General features: G+C 37.0%; 1 protein-coding gene and 1 long non-coding RNA gene across 2 annotated transcripts in view; both read right to left on the bottom strand.

Moving 5' to 3' along the window:
• Positions 1-19,642, bottom strand: part of Octalpha2R (alpha2-adrenergic-like octopamine receptor) — a 403,149-nt gene that overhangs the window by 364,961 nt on the left and 18,546 nt on the right. The gene's annotated exons all lie outside the window — the stretch shown is intronic.
• On the bottom strand, positions 11,999-15,344 carry LOC138404031 (uncharacterized). The gene is made up of 2 exons (XR_011238130.1): positions 14,039-15,344; positions 11,999-13,840 (listed from the first exon to the last, which is right to left on the bottom strand). It is a non-coding gene; the product is annotated as an uncharacterized lncRNA (long non-coding RNA).

Here is a 19,642-nt window from a genome sequence, read left to right as displayed (position 1 = left end):
GGCGGTTCTCAATTCGTCGGAATCTTTTTTTAAAATGTATTTTAGGGTTACGTACCTACCTCAAAAGGAAAAAGGAACCCTTATGGGATCACTTCGTTGTTTGTCTGTCTGTCGTGTCTGTCAAGACTCGTCAAGACAATCAAAACCTAAGGGTAGTTCCCGTTGACCTAGAATGATGAAATTTTGCAGACAACAATAGGTATAGCACAAGTGAATGGAAAAGTTTGAAAATCGTGAATTTGTGATTACATGATGATATTTAAAAGAAAAAGGTGACTGACTGATCTATCAACGCACAGTTCAAACTACTAGACGTATCAGGCTGAAATTTGACATGCAGATAGCTATTAAGACATAGGCATCCGCTAAGAAGGGATTTTTGAAAATTAAACCCCTAAGGGAGCAAAATAGGGGGTTGAAATTTATTTAGTCCACGCGGAAGAAGTCGCGACCATAAGAATTTTAAATAAATTACAAAAATTTAAAAAGTGTAGTTACTTGTTCGGTGGTACGGAACCCTTCGTCTGCGAATCCGACTCGCACTTGGCCGATTTTTCATTCTTTCATTTCTTCCTAAACTTCAATTAAACTCATCTTCCGCGGATGACGCGTTCCCGGACACTTTAATTGAACGCTACGAACATTCACTTATATATTACTTCGTAAGGACAGGGCCGTTGAACAAGCAAAATGGCACCGACTCATTGGTCCTAAAATGTTTATTTAGCACCAATGCAACCTCAGTGACGTCGGATTTCAAACGGGTCGTTCATTAGTATCTAAGAGGTGGCGCTGATTTATTTGGTTTAAAAACCGTGAAAAATTTTGTTCGCTTGACCATTATCTTGTCATTTATATCGATGGCTACGAAACTTCCAAATTGTTTAATCACTGGAAAGTAATAAGGCAAATCGGTACACAGGAGAACTTTTTTTATTAAATAGACCGAAAACTCTGATCTAACAGTACTTTTTAAGATTTTCGTTAACAAGGACACCAAGAATAATAAATTTTGTTTAAGTCGCCTGTCGGAATTTTACATTAATATTTAATACTTTAACTAGCTCATGCTCGCGACTTCGGCCGCGTGCAGGACTACACATAATCGATCGATCGATCTCCCGACCTCCCGAATAGGAAAATTGGAAAAATTATTACCTACCTATTTAGCAAAATCGACCTTCTAGGCAAACGCGTCCTATTTTAAGCCACATCATCACTTCCCATCCGGTGTGATCGTCTTCATGCGTACACCTATAGTAAACTAGCTTATACTCGCGACTTCATCCGCGTGGACTACACAAATTTCAAATCCCTATTTCACACCCTCAGGTGTTGAATTTTCAAATATCCTTTCTTAGCGGATGCCTACGTCATAATAGATATCTGCATGCCCATTGCCCAGCCGTCCAGTGGTTTGAGCTGTGCGTTGATAGATCAGTCAGTCAGTCAATCAGTCAGTTAGTCACCTTTTCCTTTTATATATTTAGATGATTTGAATTTTAATACGAAAGTGTAGTCTGATATAAGTTTTTGACAGTTCGATTTTGGCGAAATTTGGTACAGAGGTAGCTTGCATACCGGCAATGGAAGTCGGATATATAGGGTGTACCTAACCAGAACGCAGGCAAAAACGAAGACAGGTGATAGTACTGATGATCAGTAGATATGATACCACAAAAACGCGAAAAAAATTCTATAGGTATTTTGTAAAATTACACGATATGTTGCAAATGAAACATCTGACTGACGCTAGAGGTCAACGAATGTTCCGGAAGTGGGCCACTCGGAGTGAATGCCGCGTCGTAGGCGGGGCATTGACCCGAGTTTTGCACGCTATACATTGCGGGTTTGAAATATACTAAATCACTAAAACTACAAAATGAGGCAAATGGTTATTGGTATTGGATTGTGTATAGATAGTATAACAATAACGCTAAGTTTTTGCTAGCGTTCTGGTTACACCCTGTATACTTAGTACTTTTTATCCTGAAAAATCAACGTTCCCACGGGATTTTTAAATTCAAATAGAGGTTTGTAATTTGTTTAGTCCACGCGTGGACGAAGCTGCGGGCATAAGCTAGTACTGTATATACCTAATGCGTGTTAAATATTAAAATCGCAAAACTATGACAGAACACTTTTCATAAAAATCCAAAAAGAAAGACAATCTCATCGCAATAAAGATTTTGTTAAAATAATTATCTAAACATCTTTTTATTCCCTCAATTATCTCATTCTTTTGTTTTCTTTCTTTCTTTTATGCGGTTGGAAACTTGGTCACGAAAAAACAATAAATTCCATAAGTACAACTTTGTTTTTAAAAGTCTGGAGACTGAACCGTGAGAATTGTGCCTAAGGGCTCCTTTACATTGAAGAACGTCTTCTAAATAATGTATAAAAGGAAAAGGTGACTGACCGACTGACTGATCTTTCAACGCACAGCTTAAACTAATTTGGCATGCAGATAGCTATTTTGACGTTGACATCTGCTAAGAAAGGATTTTTGTAAATTCAATCCCTAAGCTGGTAAAATAGGGGTTGAGAATTTGTGCAGTCCGTGCGGACGAAGTCGTGGGCATAAGCTAGGTTTATTATAAAACAAAAATCACAAGAATGAAGCTAATTTTATGCAAATTCTTAAAGTAGCGTCATAGTAGTTTCGTCATGCTTCTTTTACAAAAGGATAGTAAAATTCCACGCAACCTGTACCGGTTTTCAGTCAACAGCATCTCATACAAAATCTTCATCCGTACCTTATCCCACGCTACGTGGGGTCGGAACAACATGTCTTTTTCTTCCACTCACTCCTGTCATCCGTCAACGCATTATCCACCCCTTTTACACGCATATCCTCTTTCACGCAAAGCGCATCTCATACAAAGTAAGTTAATGTAAAGACGCCCTTATAACCGAAGAGCGTAAAAACCCGCAGATAAAATATCAGTTCAGAAACTTTTAATAGCCACTGTTTCGAAGTTCCCCTGGAGTTTATCTCTCGGCCCAAAGCTGTCATTTTCCTAGATACTACGCTTACAAAGAACTTTGCGCCTGACGGCACTACGCTTACAAAGAACTTTGTACCGGCGACATTGAGCATCGAGTCGAATATGAGTCGAACTCTCAAACTATCACCCTAGCGGCTAGAATAGCATTAAACTTGTAACAAAACGTCGAAGCCTCGACGTCATGTCATGGCAGATGTCAAATGTTAACTACATTACCACAGATATTATGTCCAGATTTGCAACTAGCGTGGCCCCCTCAGTCCCTCTCGCTCAAGCAGATTTTCTTACTTCACTAGACTTTCTTTCTAAGTGTTACTGATATGATAACACAAAAAAAACGCGAAAAAATCGAAAAAAATCATATATTTTGTAAAAGTTTACAATATATTGCAAATAAAACATCTGACGCTAAAGTTCAACAACCGTTGCGTAAGTAGTCCAGTCAATTCTACGTCGTAGCATTTGATTGGGATTAGATAGTATAATAATAGCGCTAAATTTCTACTAGCTTTCTCATTACACTCTGTATTTTAAAACTATCTATACAAAAACCTTTCCCACAAAACTTTTAACAATGTTACACGGAAAGTAAAATAATTTATTTAAAAAAAACTTAACAAACTTTTCAAAGAGATCTTACAATAAAAAGTTTTCTAGTTTCAAGTTTTTAAAATTGATTATAAATTGTTGAAGAAAAGGAGAAAGTTATCACAGCGCTAATTGAAGCGAATAAGTTATGGCGGTTATTAAAAGTTTGTGTAATTAAAATAAAATGCATGACTTGGATTGTCTATCTTAGATTTTCTTAAAAGCGTTAGTTTAAAGGTCTATACGCACCTGAACTGCGCTGCACTGCAGTTCACCTCGCGGCACAAAGCGTCAAAATATTATTTCTATCATTTTGTATGGCGCATATCGCACTAGAGCTAGAGCGGCGCTGCACAGCGCTTCACCGCGCGTCGCTGCTCATCGCAGCTGGAGAGAATATTGTGAAGCGCAGCGCAGCGACGCGCAGTGCAGTGACGCTACTGCGACATACAAAGCGACGCGGCGCGTCGCTTCAGTATGCACACGGCGGCGCTCGAATAAGATACACACGCATCGTGTTAAGTATTTAATGTACCGGTTGATAGACCTCAAAATATATAACGTAGTTTTAATTTTTGGCCCATGACGTGTTCCTTATGCTCTTCGAAGTATAGCCTCAAAAATCCCAACCCCTAGGACGTCGGCTTCCCTTCTTCACTGTCGCTCATCTTGCGACGTTGTTGCTTGTACGCGAAAGGGTATAGAAACGACGCAAGTGACGCGAGCCGCCGCTTACTGCAGTTGTAGTGCGAATTGCGATAGGTAACGACGCACGGCTTGAAGTGACGCGCCCTGCAGTGCAGCGCAGCACAGCTCAGGTGCATTGGCACCTTTAAAGCTCAGTTTATAAAAATTAAACTTGCGCGATAACTCGAAAGCGGTGATAGTCTAGTGGTTAGGATGTCGGCCTTCTTTTCGGGAGGCCGAGAGTTCGATCCCGGGCACACACTTCTAACTTTTTGGAGTTACTTATGTGCGTTTTAAGCAAATTTTATAATATACTATGTAGAGATTGCTTTAATGGTAAAGGAAACCATCAATTATCACTAGGCTATCGCCATTTTAAAGCATACTTAAGAGTTACGTAATGTTAAGTATCCTATAAAATACCCCAAGAGCGCGACGAAAAAAATACATGAAGACAAATACAACAACATCAATATAAATTCAAGCCCCATTGCGTCTGCCGAGTACGGACAAACAAAAGTGGACAAATTACGACTATAAATTCCACTATCAAAGAGACTGAGTTACGATCTAATGACACTTATCACTCCTTCTTAAAGAAAGAGTAAATGAATGACATAGCCACTGACAAAACACTCTACACTGCATATAGGCGAACTGATGTAATTACCTATTACTACTACCGGAACACCGGTCTGTCCACACACGATTTGTGTGTGGGTAACGGTAGAATTCAGGTCTGAGCGAAGCCAATCAAGCGGGACAAGGACGGGTATCACATAAAACACCGCAAGCGAAAAAAATATGAAGACAAAATTAAATACAACAACATCAATATAAATTCAAGCCCCATTTCGTCTGCCGAGTACGGACAAACAAAAGTGGACAAATTACGACTATAAATTCCACTATCAAAAAGAATGGGTTGCGATTTTAATGACACTTATCACTCCTTCTTAAAGAAAGACTGAATGAATGAACTGCCACTGACAAAACACTCGACACTGCATATAGGCGAACTGATGTAATTACCTATCCCTGTGTGTGTGTGTGTGTGTGTGTGTGTGTGTGTGTGTGTGTGTGTGTGTGTGTGTGTGTGTGGGCAACGGTAGGTTGCAGGTCTGAGTGAAGTCAATTGAGATGATGACTAAGTAAAAATAAATTGTTTCTTAGTAATTTTACGTTTACGAGTTTCAACTACAGTACACAGCAGAAAATAATGTACATCAACCTTTAGAAGGAGATAGCAGATTTGTAGAGCATTGTCTCTGTCGTTGAGACCGACAAAACGTCATATATAGGTATGAGTGACAGACAACGTTCTACAAAGCCGAAATATCATTCTAAAGGCCGCGTATAGCGTAAAACCTCCCTAAGAAATGATTTTTCCGAAATTCGCCTGAGCGAAGCCGAGGGTCAGCTAATGCAAGAACGCAATAAATGACCGACTCTGCAACTCAACTATTTCTCAAATTAAGAACCTCATTTATTTAAACTCAGTTTCGAAAAAGCACATTTTTCTCTCTGAAAGCATTTTACATAGTCCGAGAGTGTGCGGTCATTTTCCTGAATGCATTAGTGCATTGAGATTCATTAGTCAACTGTCCACTCGCATGCATTGTCTTATGCATTTAAACTGCTTAATGTGTACATTATTCCAGCCAGATTCATCCGGTAAGCAATTATGCACACTGCGTTATACATTCAGGGTCTGCACGACCAGAACGCTGGCGAAAACGAAGACAAGTGATAGTACAGTATGATAGCACTAAACGTGATAGTACAGTATGATATCACTAAACGTGATAGTACAGTATGATAGCACTAAACGTGATAGTACAGTATGATAGCACTAAACGTGATAGTACAGTATGATAGCACTAAACGTGATAGTACATTATGATAGCACTAAACGTGATAGTACAGTATGATAGCACTAACGTGATAGTACAGTATGATATCACTAAACGTGATAGTACAGTATGATAGCACTAAACGTGATAGTACAGTATGATATCACTAAACGTGATAGTACAGTATGATAGCACTAAACGTGATAGTACAGTATGATAGCACTAAACGTGATAGTACAGTATGATATCACTAAACGTGATAGTACAGTATGATAGCACTAAACGTGATAGTACAGTATGATAGCACTAAACGTGATAGTACAGTATGATAGCACTAAACGTGATAGTACAGTATGATAGCACTAAACGTGATAGTACAGTATGATAGCACTAAACGTGATAGTACAGTATGATATCACTAAACGTGATAGTACAGTATGATAGCACTAAACGTGATAGTACAGTATGATAGCACTAAACGTGATAGTACAGTATGATAGCACTAAACGTGATAGTACATTATGATAGCACTAAACGTGATAGTACAGTATGATAGCACTAAACGTGATAGTACAGTATGATATCACTAAACGTGATAGTACAGTATGATAGCACTAAACGTGATAGTACAGTATGATATCACTAAACGTGATAGTACAGTATGATAGCACTAAACGTGATAGTACAGTATGATAGCACTAAACGTGATAGTACAGTATGATAGCACTAAACGTGATAGTACAGTATGATATCACTAAACGTGATAGTACAGTATGATAGCACTAAACGTGATAGTACAGTATGATATCACTAAACGTGATAGTACAGTATGATAGCACTAAACGTGATAGTACAGTATGATAGCACTAAACGTGATAGTACAGTATGATATCACAAAAAGTAATAGTACAGTATGATACCACAAAAAAAATCGGCCAAGTGCGAGTCAGGCTCTTAACTCTTTGATTTTCTGGGATAAAAAAGTAGCCTATGTCCGTCCCCGGGATGTAAGTTAACTCTGTACTAAATTTCATCCAAATCGGTTAATCTGTTGGGCCGTAAAAAGCTAGCAGACAGACAAGCAGACAAACACACTTTCGCATTTATAATATTAGTATGAATATGATTTATCAAACACGCTGTAGATATAATAGAACCCGATACTTTTCCACTTATCTAACCGTTTCGCAATAATCATCATCATGATCAAGCCATCACCGGCTCACTACAGAGCACGGGTCTCCTCTCAGAGTGAGTAGGGTTGTGGCCATAGTCTACCACGCTGGCCATGTGCGGTTTGGTAAACTTCACATACCTTTGAGAACATTATGGAGAATTCTCAGGCATGCAAGTTTCCTCGCGATGTTTTCCTTCACCGTTTAAGCAAGTCATATTTTTTATTTTATTTTTATTCAGATACAAGTTAGCCCTTGACTGCAATCTCATCTGATGGTAAGTGACGATGCAGTCTAAGATGGGAACGGGCTAACCTGGAAGGAGTATGCCAGTTTTTATGAAACCCATACACCTTTGGTTTCTACACGGCATCGTACCGGAACGCTAAATCGCTTGACACAGCTTTGCCGGTAGGGTGGTAACTAGCCACGGCCGAAGCCTCCCACCAGACCAGACCAGAAATTTAGAAATTATAAAATTCCAAATCCCTGCCAGGAATCGAACCCGGGACATCCCAATAATTAGACCATAGCGCTTTCCACTGCGCCACGGAGGTCGTCAAAAATAAAAATAAAATAAAAAAACAACGAAAAATTTAATTAAAAAATAAAAATTTAATTAATAGAAACGCACATAACTCCGAAAAGTTAGAGGTGCGTGCCCGGGATCGAACCTCCGACCTCCGATTAGAAGGCAGACGTCTTAACCACTAGGCTATCACAGCTTCGCAATAACCAGGATCGTCAAATTGAGATTTATCTTAGTTCTGACATTGCAAAAGGTCCTAAAACAATATTGGAATGGTTGTACTTAGTTACTGTCCATTATGTTTTGTACGCACTACTAAACGATACAAATGATCCCTTTTTAGGATCCCGTACCTTAAACGGAAAAACGGAACCCTTACAGGATTGCTTCGTTGTGTTTGTCTGTCAAGAAACCTGTATGGTACTTCCTGTTGACCTACGATCATGAAATTTGACAGATACGTAGTTCTTATAGCACTCGTAAGGGGGAAAATCCGAAAACCGTTAATTTGTGATTACGTCACAACAAAAAAACCGGCCAAGTGCGAGTCAGGCTCGCGCAATGAGGTTTCCGTACTACAGTCGTATTTTTTCGACATTTTGCACGATAATTCAAAAACTATGATGCATAAAAATAAATAAAAATCTGTTTTAGAATGTACAGGTGAAGACCTTTCATATGATACCCCACTTGATATAGTCACTCACTTCGAAAGTTGAAAATAATAATTATTAGTTCATGACCACAATTTAATTTTTTTTGTGTGATCTAACCCTTAATTTACGGTTTTCTGATTTTTCTCCAAATGTCAGCTATAAGATCTACCTGCCTGCCAAATTTCATGGTCTTTCTAGGTCAACAGACAGACAGACAGACAGACAGACAGACAGACAACTAAGTGATCCTATAAGGGTTCCGTTTTTCCTTTTGAGGTACGGAACGCTAAAAATGTGTTCTACAGTATCTCCCTTACAGACTTACCTTTGAAAAAGGACCCCAGATGGGTTCGAAACTAGTCGGGCTAACGTCGACTAAAACACGTGAGTAAAGCCGGGTGTGAGATAAATAGAATGGAAATCACTCACGATAGTAGTTTAAACGCTAAAATGTGTTCATGAACAAATATTGGTAATTTAAAACAAAGTAAAATTACTATACTGAGTGGGAAAACAGATATTTATTTATTTTTATGTCGAATAGTTTTTGATTTTTACCGCGATCTGGTGACAGAAGGGCTGGCTCATTTTTTGCGCAACGGATCAGCCTGGCTGTCCAGCGCGGAAATGCAGCCAGTATTCTTGGCACCATTCCACGCGGTCATGATTTATATAGTAATTAGATAAGGCAAGCTTTAAGTTTTATTGTAATATTAAAAAAAAAGTTTTTGATTTATCGTTCAAAATGTCGAAAAAATACGACTGCAGTACGGAACCCTCGGTGCGCGAGTCTGACTCGCACTTAATCGGTTTTTATACGTTCACGCATTCATCAAAATGTAAGAACGTAATCATTTACAGAATCTGTTTTCTTTACAAAAGGAAAAATTTTGCAGTCTCAGAACAAACAATAAATCATTCCCTAATACATAAATTCTCATTCTGCTCGTGAAAAGTTAGCGAAAACTAAATCTAGAAAACATATTGAAAGTGTTTTGTAACAATAAATCAAATTCGTTTTCAAATTCGGAAAGGAAATGGGTCGTGTAACTAGCAAAGTATGGATTCCTAGTATGTATTTTTTACAAAGCAGAGGTTATAATATATATATTTTTTATTTTTTTACAAGTTAAGCCTTGACTGCAATCTCACCTGGTGGTAGGTGATGATGCAATTTAAGAAGATAGCAGGCTAACTGCCTGGTGGCTGGTTTTTCCTGCATGTTTAGCAGTGGGAGGGCGGGCGGTGCATGTTGCATGTGCAATCGAATAAAAATATTTTTATTTATTTATATGTCCAGCCGTGGACGTCTGTCGATTGATGATGATGATGATTCCGAGCATGGTTCTGAGCCAACAGAATATCCAGTGGCCCTACCGCGGTTGTTTGACAGTTACAATGTCACGATCGCAATCATCTCTGATTGGTTAATGCTTGCTCACTATTGGCCACAGTGCATTGTTGCAAGAAGAATCGCACAAATTCAGCCAATCAGAACAATTGAGATTGTAATAATGATTGATGCAGGTTTTAGACAATCGCCCTACTGAGTAGGTTAATTAATTGCTTATCAAAGCAAAGTCATGCGGAAAAATTAATTGTATAAAATATTGTGAAATCGGCAAAAATGATTACCAAAATATTTTTCATTATCATCATTTTGTTGTTTACGATAGCTTATCGCTTTTGTTTTAATTTGTTGTTTTTAGGGTTCCCTACCCGAAAAGTGCCAACGGGACCCTATTACTAAACCTTCGTCCGTCAGTCATAAACTGCTAAAATTATAACCTTTTCTTTTAGCTTTGCCGTAGTTGGGTAAAAAGATACGTTTGGATTAAATTAGGTAAAAAGAATCGTTACTTAGAATTAACGGTTACGTATAAAATTTGAGCCTAAAGTTAAAATATTATATAGAAATTATATTTACCTTATTATCATAAAGGTAATGAATAACGATTTCATAATACGTATAAACTTTTTCTATGGTAAGTATAATATAATTTGAGCCTTCAGTTAAAATTTAATACAGAAATTATACCTTATTATCATAAAGGTAATGAATAACGATTTCATAATACGTATAAACTTTTTTCTATAGTAAGTATAATATAATTTGAGCCTTCAGTTAAAATTTAATACCGAAATTATACCTTATTATCATAAAGGTAATGAATAACGATTTCATAATACGTATAAACTTTTTTCTATAGTAAGTATAATATAATTTGAGCCTTCAGTTAAAATTTAATACCGAAATTATACCTTATTATCATAAAGGTAATGAATAACGATTTCATAATACGTATAAACTTTTTTCTATAGTAAGTATAATATAATTTGAGCCTTCAGTTAAAATTTAATACAGAAATTATACCTTATTATCATAAAGGTAATGAATAACGATTTCATAATGCGTATAAACTTTTTCTATGGAAAGTCTGATAAAGTGACTTTGACCCTTGTAAATTGTAACATCCCCCCGTCTAAGCCCTTAGCGTAGTGATTGACACGAACATATCGATATTTCCATAATTTATCGATGTTTTTTCCGATCGAGACACTTTTATGACGTGTTGTGTGTGAATAATGTATTTTGTAGCGCGGGCGGGTTTATGGTTCACTACGGTCGTGTTTTTTATCGATGTATAGTTCTGCTTGTCTTACCTGTCAGTAGCTCATGTTCGCATGGGGAATTTTAAAGTGCCCGTGCGAAATCACTGCCCAAAAAGGAGTGTAATATTTTTATAATTTTTATAGTGTTCTTTTTTTTTTCTTTTTAAAAAAAATATTAGCCATGTTAAATGACTAATATTCCCCTTTCCTCTCAACTAAGTGTCAAGCTTGTGCTAGGAGTAGGTACGACAATAGTGCAACGGGCGGGGTTTGAACCGTCGACCTTTCGGTTTTCAGTCCACTCCTTTACCCGTTGAGCTATTGAGGCTCTAACCTACCACCTACACTACAAGGAAATCTTAATATATAAAAGGAAAAGACTGACTGACTAACTGACTGACTGATCTATCAACGCACAGCTTACACTATTGGACGGATCGGTCTGAAATTTGGCGTGCAGATAGCTATTATGACGTAGGCATCCGTTAAGAAAGGATTTTCAGAAATTCAACCTCTGAGGGGGTTACCCATACATTTCAAACCCCTACTAATGTATTTTGTCCACGCGAACAAAGTCGCGAGTGTGAGATTTATGGTAAAAAGAAGAGAGAAGTTAAGACAGTGGGCTTTAATAGTGATGATAAATTAAATCCAATGATTACTAATGAAAGTTATCATTTATCAATTATTTGTCAGGTAAGGCCAATACTAAGTAATTAAAAATCAAGCAAAGCATCTGCTGTATTATTTCAAAGTAAGAATCCTAATCATATAAACAGGCTTCTATAATAATTTAGAAGCTAACAACCTAGTGTTTACTTTTATCTCAATGTATAAAATAAATAGCACAAGAGGGTAGGTGATAAATACAGAAGTAAAACCAACCAAGTCGAATAATAACTGAATTGTATTTGTTCAGCATTGATCTATTTATATTAAAATGAATCTACCACCCATTTCGCTAAGGTGTTTAGTCATGGAGAAGAAAGGGCAAAGAAACTCCATAACACACATCTTTTAAAACATTAGAACGTTGAGTAAAGTAGTAGGTACATATTTGGTACACAGTTACAACAGGTAACCTACAAAAGGCAAATGATTACATTACATTATAATACAATATAAGAATACTTAACTTCAGTAAGGTCCGCTGTGTTTGCTCTGGGCTGTCGATACAAGACTGTCCCCTCTCTGTCGAGGTAGGGTACTTTTATAACACTGCCATCGCAAACAAGGCGGATATCGACTATCACATGATCTTAATATTAATCATTATTTATTTTAGGTTTGTTGACAAAAGGTATGTTGACACACCCAATTTACAATAATAAAATCAGTGACATTGATGGTCTACGTATTAATAATTTACAATAATAATAAGCGACTTAAATTGTCAGTTTACACAACATTATTATTTCACATAATAGCTATTGCCAACTGTATGTTGACAATAGCTTAGTATAATGTCACTCTTAGTGCATTGACAGTATTTAATTTACAATGAATAATTAGTTACCAGTATTGACAATTCACATAATATTATTTATCGTATTGTCACATTCCTAAATATTAAATTAAACAACATACAAGAAAAGATACTATTCAAATCATACCCTTTCCGTACATTGACAGTATTTAATTTACAATTTTACAATGAATAATTAGTTACCAGTATTGACAATTCACATAATATCATTTATCGTATTGTCACATTCCCAAATATTAAATTAAACAACATACAAGAAAAGATACTAATTAAATCAAACTCTTTCCGTACATTGATATTGAATCCGGAAACGGAATTACGATTCTGTTTTAAATATCACAACAAACATTTACTTCAGACTCCCAAGTTTATGATTAGATGAATTTTAGCATAATAATTATGTATCCAATTTTATCGTAATATAACACGGCCATACTGACAAGTACTTCGTTCCCGAAGTACATAGGGAAATTAGAAAGAAAAGAAAAAAAATCTAGCTAAGAGCTAAATAAAAAAAATTACTGTAAGCTAAAAAGATCTATAAGCTAAGGAAGATCTATAAGCTAAAATGATCTATAAGCTACAGCTACCTAGTTTAACTGTCCCTAACTGGCTGCGCCCCATAATTTAATGTTTAATTTTATTTTATTTTGTATAATATGTATAGTTTTTGTTTTATTATTATTAGTTTTATAAAGCAAGGGGTCTTGTACTAGACTCTTGCCCAGTAGAGGTCATTACTAGACCTCGCTACTTACTGGCACCGTCCGAACAAGCCGTCTAACATTACCAACCAATATTTTTTAACTTTTTTTTTTTTTTATTGGTACTAGTAATGATTAGTGCCGGCAGCCCTAACTAACTGGCCTAACCGCTGCCCCCCCATAAATGGGTCTTGTACTAGACTCTTGCCCAGTAGAGGTCATTACTACACCTCGCTACTTACTGGCACCGTCCGAACAAGCCGTCTAACATTACTAACCAATATTTTTTAACTCTTTTTTTTTTATTTATTGGTACTAGTAATGATTAGTGCCGGGCAGCCTAACTAACTGGCCTAACCGCTGCCTCCCCATAAATGGGTCTTGTACTAGACTCTTGCCCAGTAGAGGTTATTACTAGACCTCGCTACTTACTGGCACCGTCCGAACAAGCCGTCTAACATTACTAACCAATATTTTTTAACTCTTTTTTTTTTTTTTTTTATTGGTACTAGTAATGATTAGTGCCAGGCAGCCTAACTAACTGGCCTAACCGCTGCCGCCCCATAAATGGGTCTTGTACTAGACTCTTGCCCAGTAGAGGTCAATACCTAGACCTCGCTACTTACTGGTACCGTCCGAACAAGCCGTCTAACATTACTAACCCCTTTTTTTTTTTTTTTTTTTTTTTTTTTTTTTTTTTTTGGGTCTAGTAATGATTAGTGCCGGGCAGCCTAACTACCTAGCTAACTGTCTGCCGCCCCCATAAATGGGTCTCGTACCAGGACATTACTGAATTATCACCAATAAGATGTATCACACCAATGGTGTAATACCAGCACTGTCAAGTCGAGCCGTCTAACATTACCCGACCAATGAAAAGGGCAATGATTAGTGCCAGGCAGACCTAACTAACCTAACTCCCTTTGTTTTATATGTTTGAATAATAAAAATTGTCCCCTTTGGGAATAATAACATCCGTTTCATACGGGAATAAAAAATTGTCCCCTTTGGGAATAATAACATCCGTTCCATACGGGAATAATAACATTTGTCCCATTCGGGGATAATCATTGGATTTTTTTTTTTGTTTTTTTTTTTTTTTTTTTTGGTTGCTACATTCGGGAGTCTTAACATTTTGTCACATTGTGAGTCTTAACATTTTGTATCCATTGAGCATATTTTTTTTCTTCCTCTGTTCTGTCATTTAGCATAAATTATTAGTATGTTTTATTACCATTCGGCCATCTTGATAAGTACTTCGTTCCCGAAGTACATAGAAAAATAGAAAAATGCAGCCAGTGAACTTAAATGAACAGCGGCAACAAAAGTACCGACATAAAAAAAAATTAGATTGCTCCATTCACAAAACGATATTCAATGATTCAATGTCAATGTTACTGTCATAAAAACCAGGATAGCCAGACGTCAGACCGAAATCAGAGTAGAATAGAATATGTTTTCTTTGTTGTTACCAAACAATGTTCCCCAATGTTAATATGTATACGGTTACTACTATTACGGTTAAAGAACTTTATTCTCACTAAGAAATTAATTCACTTACATGAGAAATTTAACAAATAAACAGTAGGTATCTTATCCACACATCCACTGCGATTTTATACAAAATAAAGTGGGTAGAAATAGAATTGGCAAAACACGGATTACTAGAAACGGCTTGGTAGTAGTATAATAGTAATAATATCTGTACCTATGTGTATGTATTACATATGTATTATAGTAAGTATAGGGTTTATAGTATATATAAATGTATACATATATCGCACCGACGACACACTGTCGCAACCCAAAACATGTCAAATTTGAGTGACTGACTAACTGTCGTGATACCCTAACCAATATTGCATCATCTTTAGTTACATCTAAATTCGACGAAGAAGGACGTGACAGTTTACTGTTTAGACCGCATTAATTCAAATTGGAACGATATTGTTGAATCAGGTATGTAAAAGTTCAACTATGAATTCGAGTTAATACAATATAGCTGATTTAAACCTAAATAGATATTTCTAGGTGTATTTCTAGTTATTACACTATTATCGATTCACAGAAATGAAATTTAAAATAGTATTTTCACTTAAGGCAGCTCAGTTCGGTGCTTTCTTCATACAAACGTAGGAGGGAAAATACAACAATATTCGATATTGTACGCACAAAACTAAGAATTATATCGATTTATCTCGTCATTATCTAGGTTCAATGATATCTAAAACATTGAAAAAAATATTGATTTAAAAGTTACGAGCCTCAAAAGATTCCTATTTTAACACTAAATTTATGTCAACTTTGGGCGTAAATAAATAAGATTAGGAATAGGAAAATTCTAAAAAAAATTATCATTAGACATAGTTTATTTATTCATTAGTTGAAATAACTTTACTTTGCAAACCTAAATTCAGTAGTTTTTTCTCAAAAATACTTTTCCCAAACTACTGTTCAACCCTTTTCAAGCGCTAGATTTCGGCTAAAATCATCATGCTTCTCACCCCAAAACATTAGACACCGCGCGGGTGGCGGAGGGAAGGGCCAGCCCAGCGGCGCGCGGCTGCGCGTGTAATATTGTGGTTTCTATGACGACAACTGTTGTTATTAATATGTTTTCAAAAACAAAAGTCGTAATGATTTTATAAAATTAATTTTTATTCAGTGGCTATGCAAATGTGTAGAAGATTGAGCAGAGCAGAGTCAATAAGTCCTTCAAATACTTATTGCATTTTGTACATTGACCTCTGGAATTTGAAATTTGGACACCAATTTTATTCATTGGTTTATTGACCTGACTTTGTTGTTGAGGTCCTAGTAGGGATATCTACTCGTGTGGTCCTAGTACAATAGGTAAGTAACTTTGTTTAGTTATTTATTTTATCTAATTTTAAAAAACCGGCCAAGTGCGAGTTGCTCGCGCACCAAGGGTTCCGTACTCAGGTATTTTTTTGACATTTTGCTCCATAAATCAAAAACTATTATGCATAAAAATAAATAAAAATGTGTTTTAGAATACACAAGTAAAGCCCTTTCATATAATACCCCACTTGGTATACTTATCATACATTGAAAATTGAAAATACTAATTATTTTTTCATTAACACACTTTAATTTTTTTTTGTAAGTTGTAATCACAAATCTATGGTTTTCGGATTTATTCCTTTACTTGTGCTCTAAGACCTACGTACCTACTAAATTTCATGATTCTGGGTCAACGGGAAGTATCCTATAGGTTTGTGTGACAGATACGGACACAGACGGAGAGACGGACAGACAGACAGACAACGAAGTGATCCTAAGGGTCCCTTTTTTCCTTATAAAGTACGGAACCCTAAAAAGGCACCTGTATATGTATAATAATATAGGTAGGTAGGTACCTACCTGGTGGTATTTCTTTGTATTTTTAGGGTTCCGTACCTCAGAAGGAAAAAACGGAACCCTCTGTCTGTCGGTCCGTCTGTCCGTCCGTCCGTCTGTCCGTCCGTCCGTCCGTCCGTCCGTCCGTCAGTCCGTCCGTCCGTCCATGCGTCTGTCGGTCCGTCCATCGGTCCGTCTGCCCGTCCGTCTGTCCGTCTGTTCGTCTGTCGGTCTGTCCGTCTGTCTGTCTGTCCGTCTATCTGTCTGTCTGTCTGTCTGTCTGTCTGTCCGTCTTACAAATAAAGTACGCAACGCTTCGTACAAATAGTACTTTTTTATTTATTTACTAGCTGACGCCCGCGACTTCGTCCGCGTGGATGTAGGTTTTCAAAAGCCCGTGGGAACTCTTTTATTTTCTGGGATAAAAGAAGGCAGGTCATGCCTGTCGTAGAGGTGATGGCCGTTGGAGCCGGAAAGTTCTTGAGTGGAGACCGCGTAGGTATATGTAAGCGTAGTGTGGGACGCCTTCCAGCACGATGGACCGACGATATACAGAGGCTGGCGGGAAGTGGCTAGGTGAGGAAGGCTGAGGACCGGGTGTGGTGGCGCTCTTTAGGGAAAGCCTATGTCCAACAGTGGACGACCGCAGGCTGATGATGATGGAAAAAATCACGTTGATCCGTTGCACCCCTCACACGTCCCTATCCGCCTTCTCCACTCCTGTCACGCTGGCGAATAAGTTTGGAATAGAATAGGATTTCGATGGAGTGCGTGGATTTTTGTGAACGGAGTTCAACCATGTAGTCGTGGTTTGGTACAATAGTAAATGGTACAATATTAATTCACCAACAACAGTTCCTAAAACCCATAGAATAGGAGTGCAGTACCCTGCAGCATCAGTATTGAAGAGTTGGAACTTAAAGTTCAATAATGGTATATATGTTTGGCATCTACAATATTATCTCACAATCAACAGTGGCTTAGGAGTGCAATACCCTGCATCATCAGGGTTGAAGAGTTGGGATATCGAGTTGAATTATGAAGTCGTTGCTTGGTACCTAAACCAGAGATAGTTTATTCTAAGCGTACCTTTAATATCAATTCAACATCAACTATTCCTAAAACAGCTGATTGAAATCCAAAAGTACAAAAGCTACCCGTCATTATTATGATGATGGTTGAGAAGTTGGAACTTGAAGTTTTAACATGTATGGTTTCTAACAAAAAAGAATGAATGAAATCGGACTACGCGTTAATGAATTACAGCTCAGTATACATTTTAACTTTCAACCCCTCTCCTAAGGGAACCATGCTGAATTTCGGAATAAAAAGTATCCTATATCCTATATCCTCATAGTATGACGTCAAATCGTACCAAGTTTCATTGGAATCCATTCAGTAGTTTCAGCGTGATGCGCGGCCGTGATACAGACAGACAGACAGACAGACAGACAAAAATGAAAAAAAAATCCAGTTTTGGGTTCAGTATCGATTATAGAGTGCCCTCGAAAAAAAAATTTCAAAATATCTTCAATGTACAGAATTTCACCTGTTACAGTTTTATTATAAGTAATAAAATAATAATAATAATATTGATTCAGATACAAGTTAGCCCTTGACTGCAATCTCACCTGGTGGTAGGTGACGATACAGTCTTGCTTACGACTATTTCGGATCGGAAATTCTTGGATTCAGGTTAAATGCAGTGCAAAAAGAGAGATCATTAGGATTCCGTACCTCAAAAGGAAAAAGGAACCCTTATAGGATCAGTTTGTTGTCTGTCTGTCTGTCCGTCTTACAAATAAAGTACGCAACGCGTACTAGTACGCGTAGTCTGTCTGTCTGCTAGCTTTTCACAGCTCATCCATTTAACCAATTTTGATGAAATTTGGTACAAAAATAGCTTGCATCCCGGGGAAGAACATAGGCTACTTTTATGATAAATAAGATTTAGTGGATACCGCTATTTTTCTGGAAATAACGTTAGATGCGAAACTTCAATGGGGCTCTCATATAAATAACTTATCGAACAGACAGTTCTGCTGCAAATGCGGTAAAAAAGATTCGCCAGTTGACAGACATAGAAACGGCGAGACTAGTATATTTTAGTTACTTTCACAGCATTATGTCATATGGCATATTATTAGAAAAGAAAAAGAAAGAAAAGAAAAAAACGTTTATTTTTTAAAGCTGTACCACACATTACCAGTTACCAACTGGTTAGGTTATCCCAGCGCCTCTTATACTTGAGTAATAAAGTCAAAAAACCTCAAGTAGAAGAAGCGCCGGAATAAAGTATGTCATGTGTGGCACAACCCAAAAAAAAGGTCCCTACTCAGCATAAATGCATATTGTCTTGCACAAGTACAAAAACATACAGCGCTGGTTTTCAGTAGAAACCCTGATTCAGATGGCACCACGGAATTATTATGGGGTAATGCTGCTGATATAAATTCTATTTTTGTGCTGCAGAAAAGGGCTGTTCGAGCCATATATAGTATGGGACCACGAGAGTCGCTGAGAACTAAATTTAGAGAAGTTAAAATTATGACAGTGCATAATCAATATATTTTTGAAAATTTATTGTACGTATATAAAAACATAAATAAATTAAAAAAAAAAGTGACTGTCATAAGTTCAAAGTTTTCATAAAACGTAAACTAATTAAAAAATCCTATTACATTGTAAAGGATTATTTAAATGATAAGCAAGCTTGGGAATGAGTTGCTCGGCTTTGTGATAGTTCTAATAAGTTTAATTTATGATTTTGTAAAGTGGTGATAATAAAAAGAATACCCGGCTGAGTTAGCTGTGGGCTCTTCTCAGTCTTGGGCACGTTTGGAACCCTCGTAGCGTTTGCGAAATAATTATCACCACTATATTTTACAAATCCAACAACTGACAATCGAAAAGAGTAATTTATTACCTATTTTGAACAAATCATTTGACTTTGACTTTTGATCTCGGAAAATCAAAGTTCCCA

The sequence above is a fragment of the Maniola hyperantus genome, chromosome 24, assembly GCF_902806685.2.
Source record: "Maniola hyperantus chromosome 24, iAphHyp1.2, whole genome shotgun sequence".
NCBI lineage: Eukaryota > Metazoa > Arthropoda > Insecta > Lepidoptera > Nymphalidae > Maniola > Maniola hyperantus.
This window is presented reverse-complemented; position numbering and strand designations above follow the sequence as displayed.